This window comes from Sciurus carolinensis, chromosome 3, assembly GCF_902686445.1.
Source record: "Sciurus carolinensis chromosome 3, mSciCar1.2, whole genome shotgun sequence".
Lineage (NCBI taxonomy): Eukaryota > Metazoa > Chordata > Mammalia > Rodentia > Sciuridae > Sciurus > Sciurus carolinensis.
The window spans coordinates 22,165,121-22,185,824 of record NC_062215.1 but is presented as its reverse complement, the minus strand read 5'-3'; the positions used below and the strand labels follow the sequence as shown (position 1 = coordinate 22,185,824).

At 53.9% G+C, this 20,704-nt stretch overlaps 1 protein-coding gene across 1 annotated transcript in view; it reads left to right on the top strand.

The window, feature by feature from the left end:
* The window catches only part of Cdc6 (cell division cycle 6), a 36,777-nt gene extending 16,247 nt beyond the window's left edge, over positions 1-20,530 (top strand). The window contains exon 13 of the mRNA XM_047544860.1: positions 20,404-20,530. The gene's annotated coding sequence lies outside the window, so the exon portion shown is untranslated. The remainder of the gene's footprint in view (positions 1-20,403) is intronic.
* The last annotated feature ends 174 nt before the right edge of the window (positions 20,531-20,704 follow it).

Sequence of the window (20,704 nt, the reverse complement as noted above, 5' to 3'; positions counted from 1 at the left end):
CCCCCATCTCACCTAGACCAGAGAACTGGCAAGTGATGGGGTAACAGAAAGTGGAAAGAGCTTGAGGGACCTGAGCCTCCTAAGGGATTTCTCTCTTGCTTTCCTGCCTAAAGAGCTCAGGACTTTGACCCCACTCCCTACTCACCTGGTAGGGGAACCAATGTCCCCTCCAGGTTCATCTCACACTTGGGTAGCCAAGGGCTTTGCTAGAGGGTAGTGGAGATTATGTGCATTTTAGTGACCTTTTCCTCTAGGGTAAGTTCTTTCAACTTAGAGCCTTTATTTCTGCCAATACCTCAATGCCTATTTCAAAAAGCTCCTGTGTGTGTGTGTGTGTGTGTGTGTGTGTGTGTATGTGTGTGTGTGTGTTTTGGATAGAGGTTTTTGTGTGCATCTAAGAGGGGGGATCCAAGAGTATGGCCCAGGCCAGAACAGGCTCAGTCCAGGTGACTGGGAAATGGGGTGTAGACAAGACTGGGGAGGTTGACCAGCCATGCCAGCTCCCTGGGCTCCTTGGCTTTCAGAGTCTCAGGCTCCTGGTGTTACCCTAGAACTGGGAGGTCCCCAAGCTTCTGCCCTCCTGCAGGCTCTCCGGAAGAGGTCTGAATTTCACCTACTGTTGATATTGGCATATTTTTCTCTCGTTGTGGACTGACAGTCTCTGCTTTCTGAAGATCTAGGGCATATTCTGGTTTAGTGGGTTTATAGAAAGGGTGAATGACCTGTCTGAGAAAACATGTGTAAGTGTGTATTTTGCCTCAGTGAGTAGTAGACTATGGAGAAGGTTGATAGAGACTGGTCACACTTTGAGGAAACCCCTCAGGTTCTTAGTGTATAGTGGGGGTGGGTGGCATGTACCTAACTGGTAACTGTCTAGGTTTGAAGTGTGCTCTACATTCCTCCATGGCTCCCCAGGTCTCCTGAGGGTAGCCTCTGGAGGACAGGATAGATAATGGAGTGGCTTCAGACTTTACTCTGCTCTTGATCCAGGAAAGAAAATAGAAATTGAGTGTGAGCAGTGGACCAGGAATCAAGAGGCCTGAATTTGAGACTCAGCCCAGGGCCACTTAACTGTGCATTTATAGTCTTTCCTTTCTCCACGCCTCAGTTTTTTCATTTGTAGAAATTATCAGTAGCAAGCCAGATTTGTCTGACAGAGACACTGCCATTAAGACCCCATAAGATAATGTATGGTAAAGCCCAGTGCAAACAGTAGTTATGACTGGAAGATTCTAGGATGGGATCCTTTTTTTAAATCTAGGTCACTCTCTCTTCCTTCAGTTTCCTTCCCCCATCCTCGTCCATCTGGGGGACCTTGGAACCAGGCATAGCTGTTGCCCCAGGTACTGCAGAATTCCCCTAATGCAGATTGTAGATGTCTCCAGAGCACTTTGGTCAGAGTACAGATCTCTCCACCCTGCTGTTTTTCCTCTGAGGCTCCACAGCTACTCCCCTGAGCCCTGTCTCCACCTTCCTTCTGCCATTCCTGCTTTGTGTCCTTGTCTCTGTCTCTCCCCTGCCCAGTGGCCTCCTTGTCCGGCTCACTAGGCAGGAGCTCTAATCGGATTCGACAGCTGAGATATGTGTGGTGGCTGAGAGCAAGCGGGAGGGAAGCCAGTGGGAGGATGGTATGAGGGCTGCCCCTGGCACTGCCCAGGCCTCCTGAGCACCACGTTGGGCCTACTCACTGGTTGCTTGGCTTGGCCCCAGGAAAGGGGTGCCAGAGGAAGCTCAGTAACAAATGGGCTGGGGGATGGAGATTATGGCAGGGGAAACACACTGGGCACCTGAGGACCCTGTTGGTATTTGATGACCTTAATGTCAGTACCTCTGACTTTGACAAGGAGGTGAGAGCCAGGCTTGCCCCACACCTTCCAATTCCTATGGCTTCTTTTTCTTCTCTCCTCCTGTTGAGAAATACATTCACTTTTCCCATCCAGCCCTTTTGGCCAGTACCTCCTCATGGGTCACATCTGGGAGCTGCTGGGGGCACCATGTGTCTGTCTCTATCTGGGCCATTTCCTCCCCTCTGAGGTATTTCTCTCATTCACTCTCTGGGCTAGGCGCCAGGACTCCTGGGTTTCCCGCCTGCTTCATGGACAGGGCTCCCTCGCAGGCCTCCAGAGAGTCACTAAGCTGATTTCCTGCCTCTTGTATAGGGAGGGCATTCCCCTAGGACTGGGAGGTGTCAGAAATCCCAGGTGGGGTGGCGTGAGGGCACTGTAGCCCCTGGCACCATAGCACCTAGGCTTCTCCCTCCCAGTCTCTGACTCAGCTGGGGGGCAGTGCATGCCCAACCTGGCAGGCATGGCCTGTTCTCGCCTCCAGGCTTCTATCTTTACATGTGGGTGGCAAAGATCTTCTGCTGTCCTTTTTAGCTTTTTTCCCATGGTATCCTGGGGTGGCTGTGGAAACCCCTATATCTGCACCCATGTGTTTTGGGGAGCAGGGAATTAGCATAATTGAGGTTGGGGCACTATTTTGTCTTCCCTCCAGCTGGGTCAGGATAAAGGAAACTGGCACAAACTTCCCTACACCAATTCCCATTGCCTTAAAAGAGCAGCCAGTAGAGCCAGGACCTGCCCTTGCAGTGCCCACAATGTGGTTGGCACTGATTTGTCAGAAATTGGGAAGATTTCCTTCTAGACCGCTTGTGTCCTTTCTCCTCCACCCACAGGGTAGGGGCAGCTCTATGATTGTAGGCACTTATGGGCAAACCTCCCCCTAGGGAAGGGGTGTGGGATGCCCCTGAGATGGCCAAGTTGGCACTGGCCCCAGGTTGGAGTGCTGGACATGGTTCTGAGCTGGGAGTTGGTGGGGGAGGGCAGGGCATGAGCATCCCTGCCCCCCTCATTTCCTGCTCTTTGGGCAGCTGTGGGCGAGAAAGGCTGCAGGGACTATTTTTAGTTGGTCTGTCCCCTGGCAGGAGGGACGTGCAGAAAAGCACGGGGCAGGCAGAGGGGCTGGCCAAGGTGAGGGTAAGCAGGCAGGCAAAGGAGTGAGGAAGGGTGGTGGGGGGCGGCAGATTGAGCCTGAGGCATGTTGAGTATGAGCAGGAGCTTGCTGAGAAGGGTCTGGCCAGGTAGATGGGCCAGGCTTGGCACAGGAGTCCTGGGACCCCTCAGGGCTCTCTCTTTCCAAGTTTACTCAGAACTGGAAGAGACTGCAGAGGTTACCAAGGTTACAGGGGTTACAGAGAAGAAAACTGAGGCCTAGAAGGGAATGTGGTTTGCCCTAGGACCCTCAACCAGCCACTGGCTGCATTGAGACCTGAACCCAGGCCCCTTGGTCACTTCTCTGGTCACTGACCCTCCACACCTCCTAGGACTTCCTTCCCCTACTGCAGCAGGGGGACCTCAGGCCAGCACACATAGTCTGTTTCCCTCTCTGCTTGTTTATACAGGGTCTTGGGTAAATCCCAGCCTGGTTTGTTTATTAAGTCTCTACTATATGGAGAGAGTCCATGCCCAGGCTGGAAAGAGGCTGGGTTTTGTTTGGGTGGCCTGTGGCCACTGGTGTGAATGGAGGTGCTGGACAGGTTCCAACACACTCACAGGCTGGCGAGCAGTGGGGCTTGGAGACACCTTACAGAAGGGACAGCCCTTCCAGCTGCTCCATTTTAGAGACTTAGAGAGGGTCAGGGATTTGTCCATAGTTGCAGGATGAGTTAGGGACAGATGGAAAACAAGGACACAATCTCCATACTCCAGAGCCCTTTGTGAGTTCCCTCCTGCCAAGTCCAGGGCCTCCCCACAACAGCCCAGTAGGTCATGGTGGTGGTTTGCCATTCCCCTCAAAAAAGGAAGGGAGTGAGTCTAAGGAGTGGAGGGATTAGTACAGGCTTTTGATCACTAATCTGAAGGGAGCCCTCCTCTGAAGCCTGGAGGCAGGAATGAGTATTTGAGAATTGGGGGTTCAGGGGAAGAAATTTGGTGCAGAATTGTGGTCCTTCAGAATTCAGTCTGTGTTCTGTCTCCCTGAGGGCCATCATGTCATGCAGTTGCATGGGAAGCCATTCCTTGAACTATGAAGTGAATGGTGCCCCCTGGAGTTGTCCAGGGCCCAAGCTTGGTACATCCATCTCCTTACTTTCTTGAAATTAGCTTCAGACTCAACTGGGAGGAGGTGTTTCAGACAGGCCTCAATCCAATACTCTCTCCCGCATCTTGCCTCCTTCCTCTCAACCTCTCTGGTTCCTCTGCTGCACACTCCTCCCCACCAAGCAGCTCCCAATGGGCCACAAATTATGGTACAGGAACCCCTCCCCCACCTCCACTCAGTTTCTCTGTCTGGGGTGGTGGTGCTGATTTATCACACCCCTCCCATCAGTCCTGCTGCAGTGTGTGAGAAATCAATAGTGCAAATGGATTGAGGCTGTTCAGCTTGTCAACTCCCCTTGGGCCCCACCAACTCCACTGGGACTCTTGAAGTTACTCAGTCCCCTTCCACACATATACATAGATATACACACCTAGTCGTTGGGGCCAGAGCATTGAGCATAGGAATTACTCTTTGTGTCCATCTCTGTCTCTTTCATTCTCTGCTACATAGGCTGGGCTGGTCTTAGCATGACAAATACTCTCGAACATTTATTTCCTAGTTTGGGTGGAGTGGGGGTGGAGGAGCTCAAAGGGCAGTAGGCTGCCAGCCAGAGGTGGGGAGGGAGGCAGGTGGGTGAGGGAGATGGTGGGGGCACGAGCTGGAGAAGAGATTGGGTGACAGCCCACCCCATTAGCTCTGGTAACTCAATCCCTGCACCCCACCCTCCTGATTTCCCTCCCTCTCAACAACTTCAGCAGCTGTTGGCAGAAGCAAGACTGGCAGACGTATATGTGTATATGTGAGTGCATGTGTGTGTATGTGGGGGGTGGGTGAAAGGGGCTGTGGGGGCAGGGGTGCTGCCAGGACATGTTGAAGGAGACTCAGCCTGGGTACAACTTGGGTGGCAGAAGGAGGTGGGGCAGGTAGGAGAGTGGGTGGTGAGTGATGGGCAGGGGGCAGGCTGCAGGGGGGCAGAGCAGCCCAGGGGTCTCACAGAACTTGTCAGCACTGGAGCAGGGCCTGGTGTGGTGGGGGTGGATAGTAGTGAGGGGGCAGGGGCAGGCACAGCCTCAGCTCACTCCAGGATGCCGAGGCACCAGGGGGCGCATGTAGCCACAGAAGGGCACAGCCTACCCCTGTCCCTGATCCCTGGACTGTGCCTGTAGGGCAGTGCAGTCCCTGTGGTGACTAAGTCGCTTCTGTCCTGGGGCTGGCAAAGGGCCAGACTCTGCTCTTCTCGGTAGGTGAGTCACTGCCCTGGCATCTCCCCCGGATGCGGCTGAGTCACCCGGCCATGCCTGCTAGGCAGGTGGGCACCATGCTTGGGGAGGAGGTGGAGGGTTATGTGTGTAGCCCCCAGTGCCTTCTCTGATCTATCTGGCATGTGCTGGCCCCACCCATAAACCTGCAAAGCTAGGCGAGGATGGTGTTTCTCCCATGGACTCTGTTGAGAGGTTAAAGGAAGAGGCAGCAGGCTACAGAATGAAGTGGAATATGTTTGATTTGGAGTAAATGGTGTCAGGGGTGGGGGACAGGGGGCACTGAGGAAAGGACTGTGGGTTTGAATCCCAGCTCTGCCATTGACAAGCTATATGACCTTGGCAAGTTAATTTACTTTTTGAGCCTGTTTTGTCATCTATACAATGGGAAAAAGAGCCTTGTCCCCTTCAGGACTGAGTCAAATCAGTTGGGGTCATGAAGGTAACTGTGGGAAGAGCATCTTTTTTTAATAATCTGGAAGTAGGGGAGAAGAAGGATCAGATGAGGCTGGTTTCAGTAGAAGTCTCCTACCCTACCTGCATCCAGGTGGTCTTGGAGGGACAATTTTTCCCCATCCCCTCTTCAGATTCCATTTAATGAAATTCTTTAGGCATTCCTACAGGCTGTGAGAAGAGAAGGTCTTGTTTTGCTAGAAGTGTGGGTCCTCCTAGGGCTATTTTGTATCTCCTTTGACTATGGGGGAGCTGTCACTGGCTGTTGCACCTATCCAAGCTCTCTCTGGTTTCCTGTCAGTCTGAAAAGGGATCTTTGTTTTGGGAAACCAGGGCTCAGGTCCTCTGCCAACCTGTCTCCTGTATGTAGGGGAAGGGTAGGCACTCCAGGAGGAGTGTCTTTCCTAAAGAGTAAGGTACCCCTTGACTGGTGGCTCTTCTCCCTCTGCTGGTCTTCTGTTGCCACTTCCTGAGCACTCTTCTCCAGTGTCAGGTCCCTGGTGGAAGGAGCTGGAAGCTCTGTTGCGAGTTCCGCAGCTGGAGTCCAGCACAGCTGGAGTTCAGCTGCTACTGGGGATTGAAGATTCCTACTCCCTCCACCTCTCCTGCCTCCTAGAGTCAAGCTTCAGTGAGACTGGACTGTGGACAGGTGGTACTAGATGCCCTGGGCAAGGGAATACTCCAAAGGTGTGCTGGCTATGTGTTTGTACATATGGATGCAGTCTTATGGGTATCTGACCTCTGTGGGGTTGGGTTTGTGTGTGCATGAATGTCTTTCCTCATCTGCACATGGACCTACTACTAGGTCAGTTCAGAAGCATGCCCCACCCTCTGTTTCATGCCCTTGTGTGTGCACACATGTCTGCATGTGCTTGTTCTTGCTGGATGTGCATACATGTGTTTTGGGAGTGAATACATTCGATCCCTGAATGTGCAGGTAGGTATACATTTGTGTGAGGATGTCTGAATCTCCACGTGCTTGAAAGAGTGTACCTGAATCCATATGCTGGCAGGTGTATGTGAAGGTCGTACTGGTGGGAGGCAGTGTAACTGTGCATACCCGCTTGCATTTTTCTGTCTATGAACCTTCCCCTCTGGCCTCAGCTGGTAGGACCTAGTCTGGCTGGGAGGAGCCTGTGGAGGCTGGAAGTGGGCTGACTCTAAACCCCCTCCTAGGCTGGATCCTCACTTGGGTGGAGGCCCCTGTTGTCGGTGGGGCTCAGGCTGGAAGGCCCTTGGTGGGCGGGGGGGCAGGGTTTGGGGAGAAGGGGTTAAGCGTCAGCGTCTACATCTGGGAGCCATTGGCGCATTCCTGCCGGCTGAGCACATGTTTGCGGATGGATCTGGACGGGACAGGGCGGGAGGGACTGGGCGGGCGGTTCGCACCGGCAGACGGAAATCCAGACGGGAGCTGGAGACCGCCCCGGCCCAGCGGGCGGGAAGGGGTCTGGGGAAAAGCTGCTTGCCCTGCTGGGTCAATTTTCCCTTGCGGACTTCAGGGCAAAGCGTCCCACTAGCCCTGCCTGTCCAGCCTTTCCTTCCTTCCAAGACTAGGGGTCTAAGACCAGAGAGAGACAACCAGATACTTCAATTCTGACCCGGTTCCACAACCCATGCGACCGTGGGCAAAACCTGGGGCCCACTCTTGGCCTCCTTTTCTCATTTGTCAAGTGTAGGTTGTTGGGTTGGCGGGTCAGGCTGAGAGGCTCTTCACTGGAGTGACAGCCAGGGAGTGTGGCACTTCCCTTCCTGTGGGAAGTCCTGTGGGGGCACTTGTGGCCACTTCTCTGTCCCGGAGCGTGGTGGTGGAACAGTCCTAGGGACCTCACTAGGTTGTTCCCTAGTGAGTCTGCTCTCCTCACCCACCCACCCACAGTGTTCTGCTAGCGGTGGGACATGATCCTCCCAGAGTAGCAGGCAGGGAGGGGACTCCTAGCTGTGCTGGAGACTGGGGTCTGCAGATGGAGCGTGATCCAGATTTTGTGCAGCTGGAACATGAATGAGAACCTTCCAGGTTCCTCCAGTCTTGCAGAGAAGCTAGAGTCCGGATTTTCTAGCATAGATGGATACTCCTGGGCGCCCCTACTGGAAGGTCAAGAGCTACCCTTTTGGGGAAACATGCTTCAATGGGGCCTGAGGGGTTGGGTTGGGCCCGGATTCCTCCGACCCACCTGGAACTGGAGAGGTGTTTGGGGGGAAAAATGAGACCTTCTGGTGGGAGATTTACTCCTGTACTCCTTTTTTATAAATGAGAAAACTGATGTTCAGAGAAGGGAAGTGACTTGTTCAAGGTCACGCAGCTCTCAGATCCAGCTGATCCTGGAAAATAGTAATTATAAGAGACAGGGCCTTGACAGTGAGGGCAGGAGTCACTGCATTCACTTCCATGTTTCATCACCTTCTCTCTTCTTTCTCCCTTCCCAGGTTTAGGTTTGTGGGATGTGTGTGTGTTTGAGAGAGAAAGAGAAAGAGAGATATGCACGTCCCTGAGAGTGTGGGCCTGTGGTTGGAGAAGGGAGTACAGGTTGGAAAGGACATTGTGGTCCTTTCTCCACTGAGCCCTATTTTCATGCTTTCCGCAAGACTTCACCCCCTTCTAGCTGTGAGTCTCACATTCTGGCACTGAGGGAGGGATCCTCTCAGATTCCCACGGTCTAGCCTTCAGCTGGGAGCGTCTCCTTTAAGACTCGCCCTTCCCTGGGTCTACTAAGGAGAGAGGGGCGGACTTGAGCCTGAGAACCCGCCCCTGACTGGTGATTGGCCGGTGGGCGGGCAGGGGCGTGCTTGAGGGAGGGGGGCCTTCCCCCCACCCCTGCTCCATACCCTCCGCCCCCCCAGTCTGGGGCTCCGGGTAAAGTTTCAGCCTCCGCACGTGACTCGCCATGGCCGCTGCCGTCGCCCCGCGCCCCTGAGCCGCGGCCCCCCGGACGGCTCCTCTCCCGGGACCCCACAGCCCTGACGCCAAGCAGCGCCGAGGCGCCGGGTTGGACAGACGCCGTGCCCGCTGACTCTACAGACGTGTTGCGTCCCCCTGCTGCGAGGTAACCTCTCCCCCGGGATTCACGGGAGCCCTCGGCTCCCTCAGGCATCAGGGCCCCGTGGCCTGCTCTTGATAGGAGCCGCGGGTGGGGACCCAGTGCCAGGCAGTTCCGACCCGAACCTGGGGGTTCCTGGGCTTCCCAGCCGGCAGCCTCCGTGTCCAGGGTGGGGGAGCCCCTTCTGTGCGTCTGTCTGCGCCGGGTCTTCGCGCGCAGCCTTGAGGCGTCTGGGGCAGTCTGCCGTGCGTGTCCTCGGCGCTCGAGCTGTGTCAGAACCGCCACTGGGAACTCCTGCTCTTTCTTTTCTCCTCAAAACCAAGCAAAACAAAAAGACTTTCAAACCTGTTTGGGGAGAGATCCGATGCCCAACGGACTAGCCCCCTCCCTCCTTTCTCCTGTTACCTGAGCCGCCCTGTGGTTTGGGGAGAATCGGCAAGGGGTCCCACCCCCACCAGAGGGAGCTGATTGGGGGGCGGGGCCCGCCCAGCTGGTGTCCCACATAGAGTAGGGGGAGCCCTCCGAATTGGGTGCGGAGCCAGCACAGTTGGGTGGGGGGTGCCCTTGGGTCTTGTGTTACAATGGGGTTTTGGAAGCCTTGGGGTGGGGGGAGACCGAATAGACTGGCCGACCTTGCTCTGCCTAGGATGTCTGGGACCTGGTGCCACCCACGAGGCTTGGAAGCTGCTAGCCAGATGTGTGTATGTGTGTCTGGTGGCGGGGAGGGAAAATCAACTTGGCTATATCCCCTTTCCTCATCTTTGGGTACTGCCCTGCTGTCAGGCTGCTCCTTAGGAAGAGGGACAGGCCCCCAGTGTACTAACCTGGGGGTGGGAACCAGCTTACATAAAAATCAGATTTTAAAAAGTCTACTAGCCTTGGAGAGGTTTCTTTATCCTTCATCCTATCTTGGATGGGATGCACAGTATGTTGGCATGGAAGGGTAACCCCTGATCCCACCTTGTGTCACTCCCTCTTCTCCCACCAGATTACTTTCTGCCTGCTGCCTGTGTATGTGTGTATACACACACAGAGCTTTTAAATATATGTCTACACACATTATATATGCGTGTGTGTGTGTGTGTGTACTTGCTTTCTGAGGGGATTGTTCCTGAGAACACTCCCTGACTCCCCACCCTCTGTTTCTTACCCCAGCCCTTATTTCTGTTCCTCACTCCCCCCACCTTAGTGGGGAGATTGAGTGATGTCTCTTAGGCCTTTCCCTGGCTGTAGTCTTCATAAGGGTAATACCTTTTGGGGGGAAGTCATTCAGTAAGGACCCTCCTGGGACTTGCTAGGAAATTGGGGGTCAGGCCCCCAAACTCCTCAAGTTCCTCCAGGGCTGTATGGGGGAGGCTGAACTGGGGAAGCCCCAGGTTGGAATGGGGGTGGCTTGGAGCTTTGGGGCTTCCCCCTGGAGGGGTGGAGATGGTGAGTCTGGGGGAGGGAACAAGGGAAAGTATTTGGAGTTGGATATGTGGTTCTTCCTCCTGGAGGAAGAAGGGGAGTGGTTGTGGAGTCAGGGAGTTTGTGGCTATGAAAGGTGGTGCACAGGGGAGCTGGGACATCAGTACTGCAGGAGAGTTCTGCCCCCTCCCCCCCCAACAAAGAGGTCAACAGGGTCAGACTTGAGTAGGCCTTTGGGAATTGAGGATCTTGAATTTGCAGGGACTTTGAGAGTATGAGCTAGTGTGCCTGAGGCCGTCACTGCAGGGTTCCACCACCAGACTCTTGAGGCAGTATAGATGCAGTGGCAGTTCTGAGAGGACCCTGGGATTGGAACAGCTTAATCCTGGCCGCCTCCTCCTATAGCTTCCTAAATCTCACTCCCTTCAGTCTGACCCTAAATGCCCCTGCTGCCACCCTGGGATACCTCTCTAGTTTCCCTCCTACTCCCAACCCTGCGGCAGCCTGGCAGGAAGCTAGCTGTAGGCAGCCCCATCCTGATCACCCCTGTTCCTCCCCCGCTGGGCATAGTCACCCACTCATGCCATGACGTGGTTCCTGCCACCCTGTGTAGTGTGGGGGAGAGGACATTTCTTAGTGGCCTTCAGGTCTGTTTGGGGGATATCAACCCAGAACCCAGTTAATTAGCTCCCCTTCCCTAAACCTTTTGGTTTCTGAAACTGGCTCTGCCCTCTGGGACCTATCTCCCCAGGTCACTCCTTGCTCAGGTTCTAGAGTTGTAGATGGGATGGTCCTCAGAATTGTGTGATTTGAGGGTGGGGCCCGCCCCCAAATACAAGACTCAGTATGTAGATTTCTGTCCTCTGGGAGGCATGAGCAGGGCAGGACTTAGGCTTGGCTGGAGGGGTAGGTGTCTTGAGCATTGCCTCATGGGGTCTGTTTAGGAGCACTGCTTGGGATCTGGGGTGATGGACATTTGGGGAAGGTAATCCTATCCCTGTGACGATTAAGCAGGATAATCTCCACTTGCCCAGCACCTCACGCCCCTGTCTGGTGCTAGTGGTTTGGGAGTGTGGGAAGCTGGCAGGGCCCCTGGCAAGACGTCCAGAGTTGTCTTGGCTTACTGGGTTTTGGGAAAGGAGTGTGGCAACTGATACCCTCGGCTCCCAGGGCTTTGGCTGCACATCCTCTCTGACGCCTGCTCTTTCCTCCCTCTGCTCTCCTCTCCACCCTCCGGCTGCTGTCTGGAGCCCACACGGTTTGTGGGGGGATGTGGGGCGGAGGGCAGAGACTGAATCTCTGTGTGTGTCCAGGGAGTGTTCTGGGAATTGGCAGGACTGGCTGAGGGTATTTGGGTGTCCCTGCAGGGTGGGCGGTGTGTGGGGACCTGGCCCAGAGTGTGAGAATGTGTCAGAGTCGGTGTGTCTGTCCCCAGTCTGGCTTGGGTGTGGGTGTCTCTTGCTTCGTCTGGATCTTGCCTCCCGCTCTAGTCCTCATCCCCCTCCTTCCCCCCACCCCAGCCAGGACCGCCTGCTTACTCTCCCTCTCTCCCCACAACTGGAGCCTCCCTTGCCTGTTCCTGGAATTTGGAGAGGAGGAGGAGGAAGAGGCAGGCAGACAGACCTCCCACACTCTAGCCCGCCCGCCCGCCTGGCATCATGGGGAAATGAAATAGGTGCTGTGGAACTAAGTTTTCCCTGGCTTCCCCAGACCCTCCAGCACACAGTGGCCAGCCCTTACAGACGGGCCATGGGCTGCCTGCCTCTTTGGGCAGTGAATCTCCTTCTACTTAGTATCCTGCCCCACAGGGCCCCTGCTGGACCTCCAGGCACCACTTTCAGCCTGGGGAGCCAGTGGGGGGATTAGGCTGCTGCCAACTTGGCCAGCACCTGTTGCCAATCCCAACCCTGTAACTGGAGCTGACTAGGGAGGGGGCTGCAAAATGACAGGTGGAATTTCTGCAGCCAGGCAACCTCCCCACCCCCACCCCCAACTGGATAAATCTTTCCCTCTTGCCAGAACAAGGAAAACCTGCCCCTTGCCTCCCCAAGTGTCAAGCTGATCTCAGGGTTGATGCCCTGTCCTGCCCGATGACTCCCATCCCCATCACTGACTGCAGAGCCAGGCTGCACTCCTTCAAGTTTTCAGAGTTCTGCTGCCCTGGCAGGCTAGGGTGTGTGTGTGTGTGTGTGTGTGTGTGTGTGTGTGTGTGTGTGTGTTGGGGGGATGGCTGGGGGTGGTTCTCTGTTAATGTTTTAATTGCATAAAAACTGGGAGCTCAGCTCTGGGCCAGTGGGGAGTCTGGGTCTGGCTGGCCGCCCAGTTTGGGCTAAATATAGTCTGGGACATCTGCAGAGAAGAGGAGGGGGGTGGAGGGAGGTTCCATTCCCCCCCACCTCCAGCCAAGGTGCCCTCGTCTGGGCAGGCACCTTGGAGCAGGGAGTGGGATTCCTCAGCACAAAAGGCAGGGGAGAGGCAGCAGACGCTAGGCACAGTTGGGATCTTACCCACCTGGAGACCAGTAGATACTTGAGATGGACCCAGAGGCTCAGGACAGGACCTGAGTGGGATGTTCCTGCTGGATCCCCCACCCCCGCCCCAGACCGCCCCCCAGCTGCCTGAGGTCAGGTCATCTCCTTATGTTACTGTGCCCATCCAGCAGTGTGTCACGGTGACCCATTCACTGTGTGCCTGTGTGTACACACCTACCTTGGAGTGGCTTCCTTCTAGCCCCTCCCCCTGAAGCCTCTGTCCCCTGGGTCCTACTGCAGGTCCCCAACTCTCCTTTACTCTGTCCTTTGCCCCACAGTGAAACCTTCAGTCCAGGAATCGAGACTTGAGAAGGGGAAGCTGCGGTGGGGAGTTCTCTGATCTCCAGTCACGGCAGGAAGTGGAGAGGAGGGGGACTAAGGGGGGAACAGTGAGTGACAGGCGAGGAGGGAGGGCCCTGTCCACCGGGCACTGACTGTGCACATGATGATGGGGGATGGCAACCCTCCCAGAGGTGCTCCCTTTCCCTCCAGCTCCAGGTGGGGGAAACTCGAGGGACAGCTGATGCCCCAGGGGCTGTGAACAATCGTTGTCACCCCCCCCAACAGTGAGAAAAAAATGTCTTCCTGTCACGTGGCTGTCACTTCCTGTCCCACTGTGGTTCCCGGGGTGTTTGTTGTTGGTTGCCATGGTGATGGCTGCCGTAGGCACTACCCCTGGTTCTTGTGGGGAGAAAGCTGCCCCTCCCCTCAAAGCCCACAGTTGGGAGGGGGACTTGGGGGACCTGACTAGGGGGCCTTTTCAGACTGAGTGTGTGTGGTCTCTGATGCCTTAGGTCCCCCAGGGCCCCCCAGACTTCTGTCTGTGGGAAGGAGTCACAGCCACCTACTCAGACTGAGTGTTGGGGAGACTGTGACCGCATCTGGCTGTGCTTGACTGTGTCTGTGACTGTGCGTCTGACTGATTTGGCAGCCCCATCTAGCCTGGGTCCCTTTGCCTCCTAAGACCCCAGTTCATGAAGCCCCTGCCTTCCCTATTTCCCTCGTACAGTTTGGGAGCCCTCTCTCATCTTGTGTTTTGATGGACACCACCTTCCCCAGGGAATTTCTGTGGCTTCTTGGGATCCAGACTGGAGTGTGGAGGGGCTCTGGGCAGGGTCCCCTGGGTGTTTTGGGGGTGGAGATATGGTGGATCTGTAGATGCTGCTTTCTTCTACAGAGAGTCAGTCAGCTTCTCCCTGATTTTGCACCCCTGTTCTTTAAGGGGAGGCTGTGGAGCTCTGACCAAATTTCCCTACCCACTGTGGGCTTTCCTGATCAGCTGAGTATAGAAAGGACAAGAGATCCCCCTAGTTCTAGCCCCAACCGAGTGGTTGGGTGTGGAGTAGGAAGTTTCTGGGGGGTCGATGGGTGTGGGGTATGGGGCGGGGCACAGTCTGACTCAGGCCTGGTCTGGGGTCAGAGCCAAAAGGATATCCTGAGGTAGGAAGGGGGGTGTTCCTGGCTTCCCTACAGCTTAGGTCCCCAGGGAGGGATGCTGGGAGGGGGCTGGTAGCATCTAGTCCTGTTGGCAGTTTGCCCTAGGATTCAGAATGTGGCAGGCTCAGGGTTGGGTCTGAGCTGAGGCAATGAGTGCTATAGCCTATCCCCCTACTTGCTGTTCTGTCCCTTTTCTCTGTGAGTCCTCTGCTCCCCAATTGTGAGCAATTGGTGTTTCCTGCTTGATGTATTGCCCAGAGGCAGGGGGCGGGGGCAGCTGCCAAGGTGAGGGTGGGGAAAGCCCCATGCCAGGCTGGGTGTGATGATGGTGGTTTCCAAGCTGGGGGGTCCCCTTAGTGCCCCATTGGTCCCCCAGTAGACAGAGGTACGTTTGTATGGTCCATGCACTCCTGTGGTCTGGCTGTGGCCTCAGCAGGCTCATTTCTTCCTCTTCCTGTTTTCTTCCTTCCCCATCGGTTGGTCCCTCTCCCTGAATCCTGGGCTGCCCCTCTGCCCTTTCACCTACTCTGCAAGGAAGACCTAGTGGGACGCTTCAGCTCTGGTTCTGGGTGGATATCTCCATTACCCTGGGCTTCAGAGATCCTTAGCATGGCCCCAGAGGGCTCTGGAGTACATTCCTTGGGGTACCTGGCAGACATCCCTGCTTCTTCCTGGGCCTGGGCTTGGGTTCCTGCCTGGTAGTCAGTCACTGCTAACATTGTGGGAACTGGGAGCCAGGCAGCTCTGTGGACCTGGGGCAGGAACTGAGGCCATGTAGAGTACCAATTGCAGAGACATCCATTCTTCTGGAATGCGATGCTGTCTTGAGGCAGTGGGCAGTGGTAGCCCCCTGCAGCACTGCCCTCCCCTGATGTCTGTGAGGATATGTTCAGGGCCTGCACAAACTGGGGCAGGTTTTCAAACCAGTCCTAGTTACAAAGAGGCTGGGGTTCCGTGAGGCTGGCGGGGAAGAGGTGCCTTCCACCTGTCCTCGCCTCCCCCAGGTGATCTGTCGCAAGCTCTCCTCAGGTGGTCTCCTTCAAAATGATGCTGGGCTTGCCTTGGAGGAAGAGTGAGAGCCTTGGCTAGGGGGACCTGACAAAAAAGGAAAAAGGGAGTAGTGGTCATCATGCTCCCCAGCCCTGGCTGCAGATGGAGGGGAGTGGGGGAGGGGAGAGGTTGTGGCTTTGTGTGTGTGAGTGTGTTTTCCTGGAAAGTTTATAAATAGTCCCAGCCCACTGTTCTAGCTTGAAATGTGCCCTGTCCCTCCCTGCTTGGCCAGCTTGGCTGCCGGCTCCTGGCAGAGTAGGGGGTCCAAAGGAGGCAGGACTTTGTTCCTGCCAGGGCTGGAGTCCCTCCCACCCAAGTTGAGCTTGAGCTCCAAGTATCATTTGCATATGATTCATTAACTGTCTAGAATGCTTAGGAAAACCCCGTCTCCCTTTCTTATAAACTCTTCAATCCTTGCCTCCTTCTCTCAGTCCCTCCAGAGGGGACTGCTTGACTTCTATTCCTGGGCAACTGTTGTACAGAGAGGAGCAAATGAATGAAGAAGAAGGCAGGCTAGGCCCAGCTGGGCTTGGGGATCCCTGGCTCCACTCCCCAGAGGATAGGGGAGGAAATGGTCTATTTCTCTTCCCCTTCTTCCATCCCCAAATCCAGAGGTTTCCCTTTTTTGGTTTGTGAAATGCAAGAAGGGAATTTGGGAAAGGGTTGTGGTCAGGCCTCCACCCACACCCCTAATATCCCTCTCCCACATCCCTCTTCTCTGTCTGGGGGAAGCAGACCCTGGAAAATGGGTAATGTTTCCTCCCAGCCCTGTCCACAGATGCTAGCGGGAGAGAAGCAAACTGCTGAGGCCCTGGGGGATAGTGAGAGGTGTGGGGAAGGAGGCCCCGGTGCCCATGTCTCCCCCTGCACCAGGCTTCTGCTAGGTGCTTTCCAGGGCTTCATCTCTTAAATCCCACAACCAGCTGTTTAGGTAGGCAGTTCACAGGCTAGAAAACAGATGCTTAGAGAGGTTAAGTGACTTGCCTAAGGTCGCCCAGAGTGACAGAGCTGAGATTTGACCTCTGTTTTTTTCTACCATTTTCAAGGCTCAGGCAACTCTCACATTTTTTTCTCTAGGGTGTGATACTGGCACCTTTTAGGGTTGAAGAGGCCCCAGTGAACAGGGACACCTGGCTAGTGATCAGCATTCAAGCCCCCATCCTTTGTTGCTGGGCTCAGTATATTGGAGGTGTGGGCCTGTGGTTTTCTCTCTCTTGAGAGAGGGTGTCGTGGGCAGTGGAGGTGGCTGGCATAGGGTGGGGGTTGGATGTGGGTAGTTTGTTTTCCCTCTCTTTGGTGCTGGTTTCGATTCTCTGATGGGGCCTTCTCTACCCCTGTGTACAGCGTGCTGGGGCCCAGGCCTCTCCATGAGGGTCATGGCTCCCAAGGGACTTCTGAGGCAGGACCTGTGCCCTTTCAGTCCCATCCCCCATCATCCCTGTCCTTGCCCATTCCTGTTCCCTGGTTAACCTGGCCCTTGGCCCATTTCTGTGACCTTTGCCCCCTCCCTTGGCTCAGGGTCCTCCCTCTCCAGGGAGCTGAGCAGCTTTGGACTGAAGTTTGCTGCAGACTGAAGTGGGTTAGGCTATTCGAGGTTCAGGGAAGAACTTTCAGCCTGTCCCTGGGGTGTGTGTCTCCAGGCGGACATTGAAATCTGGTCCACTTTCAAACTCTTAAGGGTCAGAGTTGAGGTGTTCATTCTAAAGTGGCTGTAGTTACTTTTCTGGGAGCAATGCTGAGCTCCAGAAAGTGCCCTGCTGGGCTCCAAACAGTCCAGGTGTCTCCCAAATCCCCAAAGTGGATCAGGATGCCTGGGGTCTGGAGTGAATGGCTTTCTGGGCCTCAGCCTCGACTCAGGAGGCCTCCCTTTGGGTCAGCTGCTCCCTGAGCCTCACCTCTAGGGAGGCAGGCCTCTGGATGTGAATCTATTTGAGTGTGGATCCTGATGTGCATTGGGGAGGCCATGTACCTGGGCTCTGCTCACAGGGAGGACCTTGGAGCATTTCCTGACAGTAGAGGTAGGCCCAGGGAACGTGTACTTTGGGAAACTGTGGGGCTGTGGTTGTGTGTCTTCTGGGAGTGTGTATAGGGGCCCATGCAAATTCTTCTATTAAAAAATATTTTTTTACATGTCAATAGACCTTTATTTTATTCATTTATTTATATGTGGTGCTGAGACTTGAACCCAGAGTCTCATGCATGCTAGGCAAGCACTCTATCACTGAGCCACAACCCCAGCCCCCCTATGGAAATTCTGAACTGTGTTCACTACATGGGGGAGCCCAGGTGTGAGATGGTATCTCCAGGTTCCCTCTCCTCACGTGCATGCCTGCACACACAGGCTGGGGTTGCAAGCATGCTCTTGCCCACCCACATGCTTTCTGTAGAGCTGCATGTGTGTTTCTGCAAGTGCATGGTATATGTGTGTGTGTGCGGGTCCAACTGTAGGCACTGATGAGGTTCAAGCAACCCCTCCTTTCCTTGCCTGGCTCCCCCAGCTCAAGTTCCCTTTGTGTGGGGCCCCACAGGAGTGGGGGTTGGGGAGCAGGGTGGCAGCTGGTCCAGTGGGTGGGGCCCCTGTTTCTCTGACTTCAGCCTTTGCTGCCTGAGAGGGAATCAGCAGGGCCTGGGAAGGGAAGGGGGCACCTCATTCTGGAGTGGGAGTGAGGAGAGAGGCCCTATGCTTATCATAATGGGTAACAGTAAAAATCATGGTAAATAACAAAGTCCAGATTTTACTCCAGAGGCAGCTGCCTCCTTCTTACCCAGTACCTGTGCCCTCCCTTAATCTTTCCCTCAGTCTGACACAGGGAGGCTGGCTGACTGGTCCAGCTGGGCTCAGAAGTCTTGGCCTCTTCCAATAGTGGCCTTGGCAGGAAAACCCCCTTCCCAGGCCTGGTCCCCAGCCAAATGCAGGCCATGTACGTGTCCTCTGGTCTCTGTGTTTAAGCCCTGGGGCTTGGAGCTTGGAAGCTGGTATATCCTGAACTCAGTGGGTGAGGATGGAGGGTGTTAGAAAGAGACAGTCCTTGTTTTGGGTCTCTGTAGCCCTGTTTCTTTTCTTTTAACAGCTTTATTGAGATGTAATTCACAATCCATAAAATTTACCCATTAAAGTATATAATTCAATGGTTTTAGTTTTTTCACATGGTTGTGCAACTGCCACCACAGCCACTTTTGTAGGATTTTCTTTTTTTTTTTTCTTTTTTTTTTTTTGGTACTGGGGATTAAACCCAGTGCCCCTGAGCTATATCCCCAGACCCTTTTATTTTTTATTTGATATGGGTCTGGCTAAGTTGCTGATACTGTCCTCAAACTTGCAATCCTTCTGCCTCAGCCTCCCAGTCATTGGGATTACAGGCGTGTGCCACCAAGCCGTGCACTTTTATAGCATTTTTATCACTCCAAAGAGAGCCCCTGTACCCATCACTTCCCATTTCTCTCATATCCACACCCGAGGGCCTGATAACCACAAATCTACTTTCTGCCCGACTTGTTGCTCCTGGATATTTCATATGAATGGAATCATACAATAGATAATCTTTTGTAATTATCATATTGTTTTCAAGATTTACCCAGGTTATAGCATGTGTCAGTACTTCATTTCTTTTTTTGGCAGACTAGTAGTCCCTTGTGGATAGTCGACATTTTATTTATCCTTTCATGAGTTGATGCACATTTGAGTTGGTTCTATTTTTTGGCTATTATGAACAGTGCTGCTCTGAACATTTATGTACAAGTCTGTTTGTGGATTTATATTATATCTCTTGGGTAGATACCTAGGAATGGTCTTGGTGGGTCATATGCTACCTCTGTGTTTAATCTTTTGAGGAATTACCAAACTGTTTTCCAAAGCAGCTGTATTATTTACATTCCCACCAACCTTGTATGAGGATTCCAATTTCTCCATGTCCTCAACAGTACATATTATTGTCTGTCTTCTTTATTATAGCCATCCTGTAATATGTGCATACATTTATTATTCTTGAAATAGTACCTGGTGGGAGAAGGGAGGGAAAGAAGAAAGACTGGGCAGAGTTTCTTGTGCTTTTGATTGGCTGTGATTTGTGTCTCTTTTATTTTTACACACACACATACACATGTATATGTATATATATATATATATATATATATATATATATATATACATATATATATACCCACATTTCATATACATATATATATATATATATATATATAATTTTTTATTTATGACCCATACCCAAATGGATTTGAAATATCCTGTTGTGGATCTGTTTCATTTTTTTCTCTCTGCTTTGTGCTGCCTATCTCACTGTCATAGAATCTCTGAGTTATCGCTGCCTTTCTACCCCTTGGTGTTATCTATGCATATCCTCTGGTCCCAGCTGTTGAAACTGGGTGTGGATCTGTGTACACACTGCTAAGGGGGTCATCTGGCCTCTTATCTTTGGCCTACCTCCCACCCCATTCCTCAGTGTGTTGCTTCTGCAGAGAGAAGCATGTGGTGAACTCTGAGATCAATCTCTCTCTTGCCCCTTTGTTGCTAGAGGTGAAAGACTTTCCACCCTGGGCAGTCCTGGCCTTCCTGACACAATCCCTCCCCTGGACCATTATGCTTTTAGGCATTAGAAGTGATACCTAGGAGTCTTGATTTCCATTTTCCCATCTGTCTGTATGCAAATGGGCCTCATCCCCAGGCCTGTGGAACCAATCCTTCTGGGGTGCTGGGGCCTGGATTTGGGGGGGAAGTGGTATAAGAGGGGCCCCTTGGCTTAGGAGTCATTTTTCTGAGAAGTGCCAATGCTTTAGGGAAGCGGCTTTTCCCCCCTCCCGCCTCCCCAAAGCACACGTTGTTTGCATCTTGACCTCAGGTAACCTGCATTGAGGAAGGCTAGCCAGCTGTCTGCCTCTGCTGCACTGATATTTTGGGGTGACACTGTGGACCCTTTCCCTAAGGATTCTGGGTGAGAGGCCCTCTGATACTCCGGGCTATGTCCCCATCTCCCCAGCCTGACTGTGCTATCCTGCCACCCCAGCAGTGCCTGGGCCCTGCTCCCAGGCTGGCTCTGCTAGCCAGGCATGGTGCCAGCTGTCTGCTCAGCTTGGTGCCACAGGAAAATCTCCGGCCGCCCAGGTTAGGGAGCTCCACGGGGAATCCCATGTGCCTTCTCCGCAGTGCCCACTCACTTGTCTTTTCTCCTTTTGCAGCACTACAGGCCATGGCCCCCCTGGCTGCCTAGCTGGAACCCATCGAGGAGTGGCATACCTTTTGGTACCCTGAAGACCAGCTTTGAACCTTCCCAGGAAAGTGACAGCTCACAGAACTGCTGAACCAAAGGACTGAGTCTTGGGATATCCTCCAACCCACCTGGCCCCCGACTAGGGTGGGGGCTCCAGAAGGCTGAGATTGGTTTGTTGACATTGGACAGCAGCTTCAGGACAGAAGAGGGGGGTGGGTTGACCACCCAAACCCCCTCTGGGCCCAGGCCCCATGTCCCGAGGAGGGGCA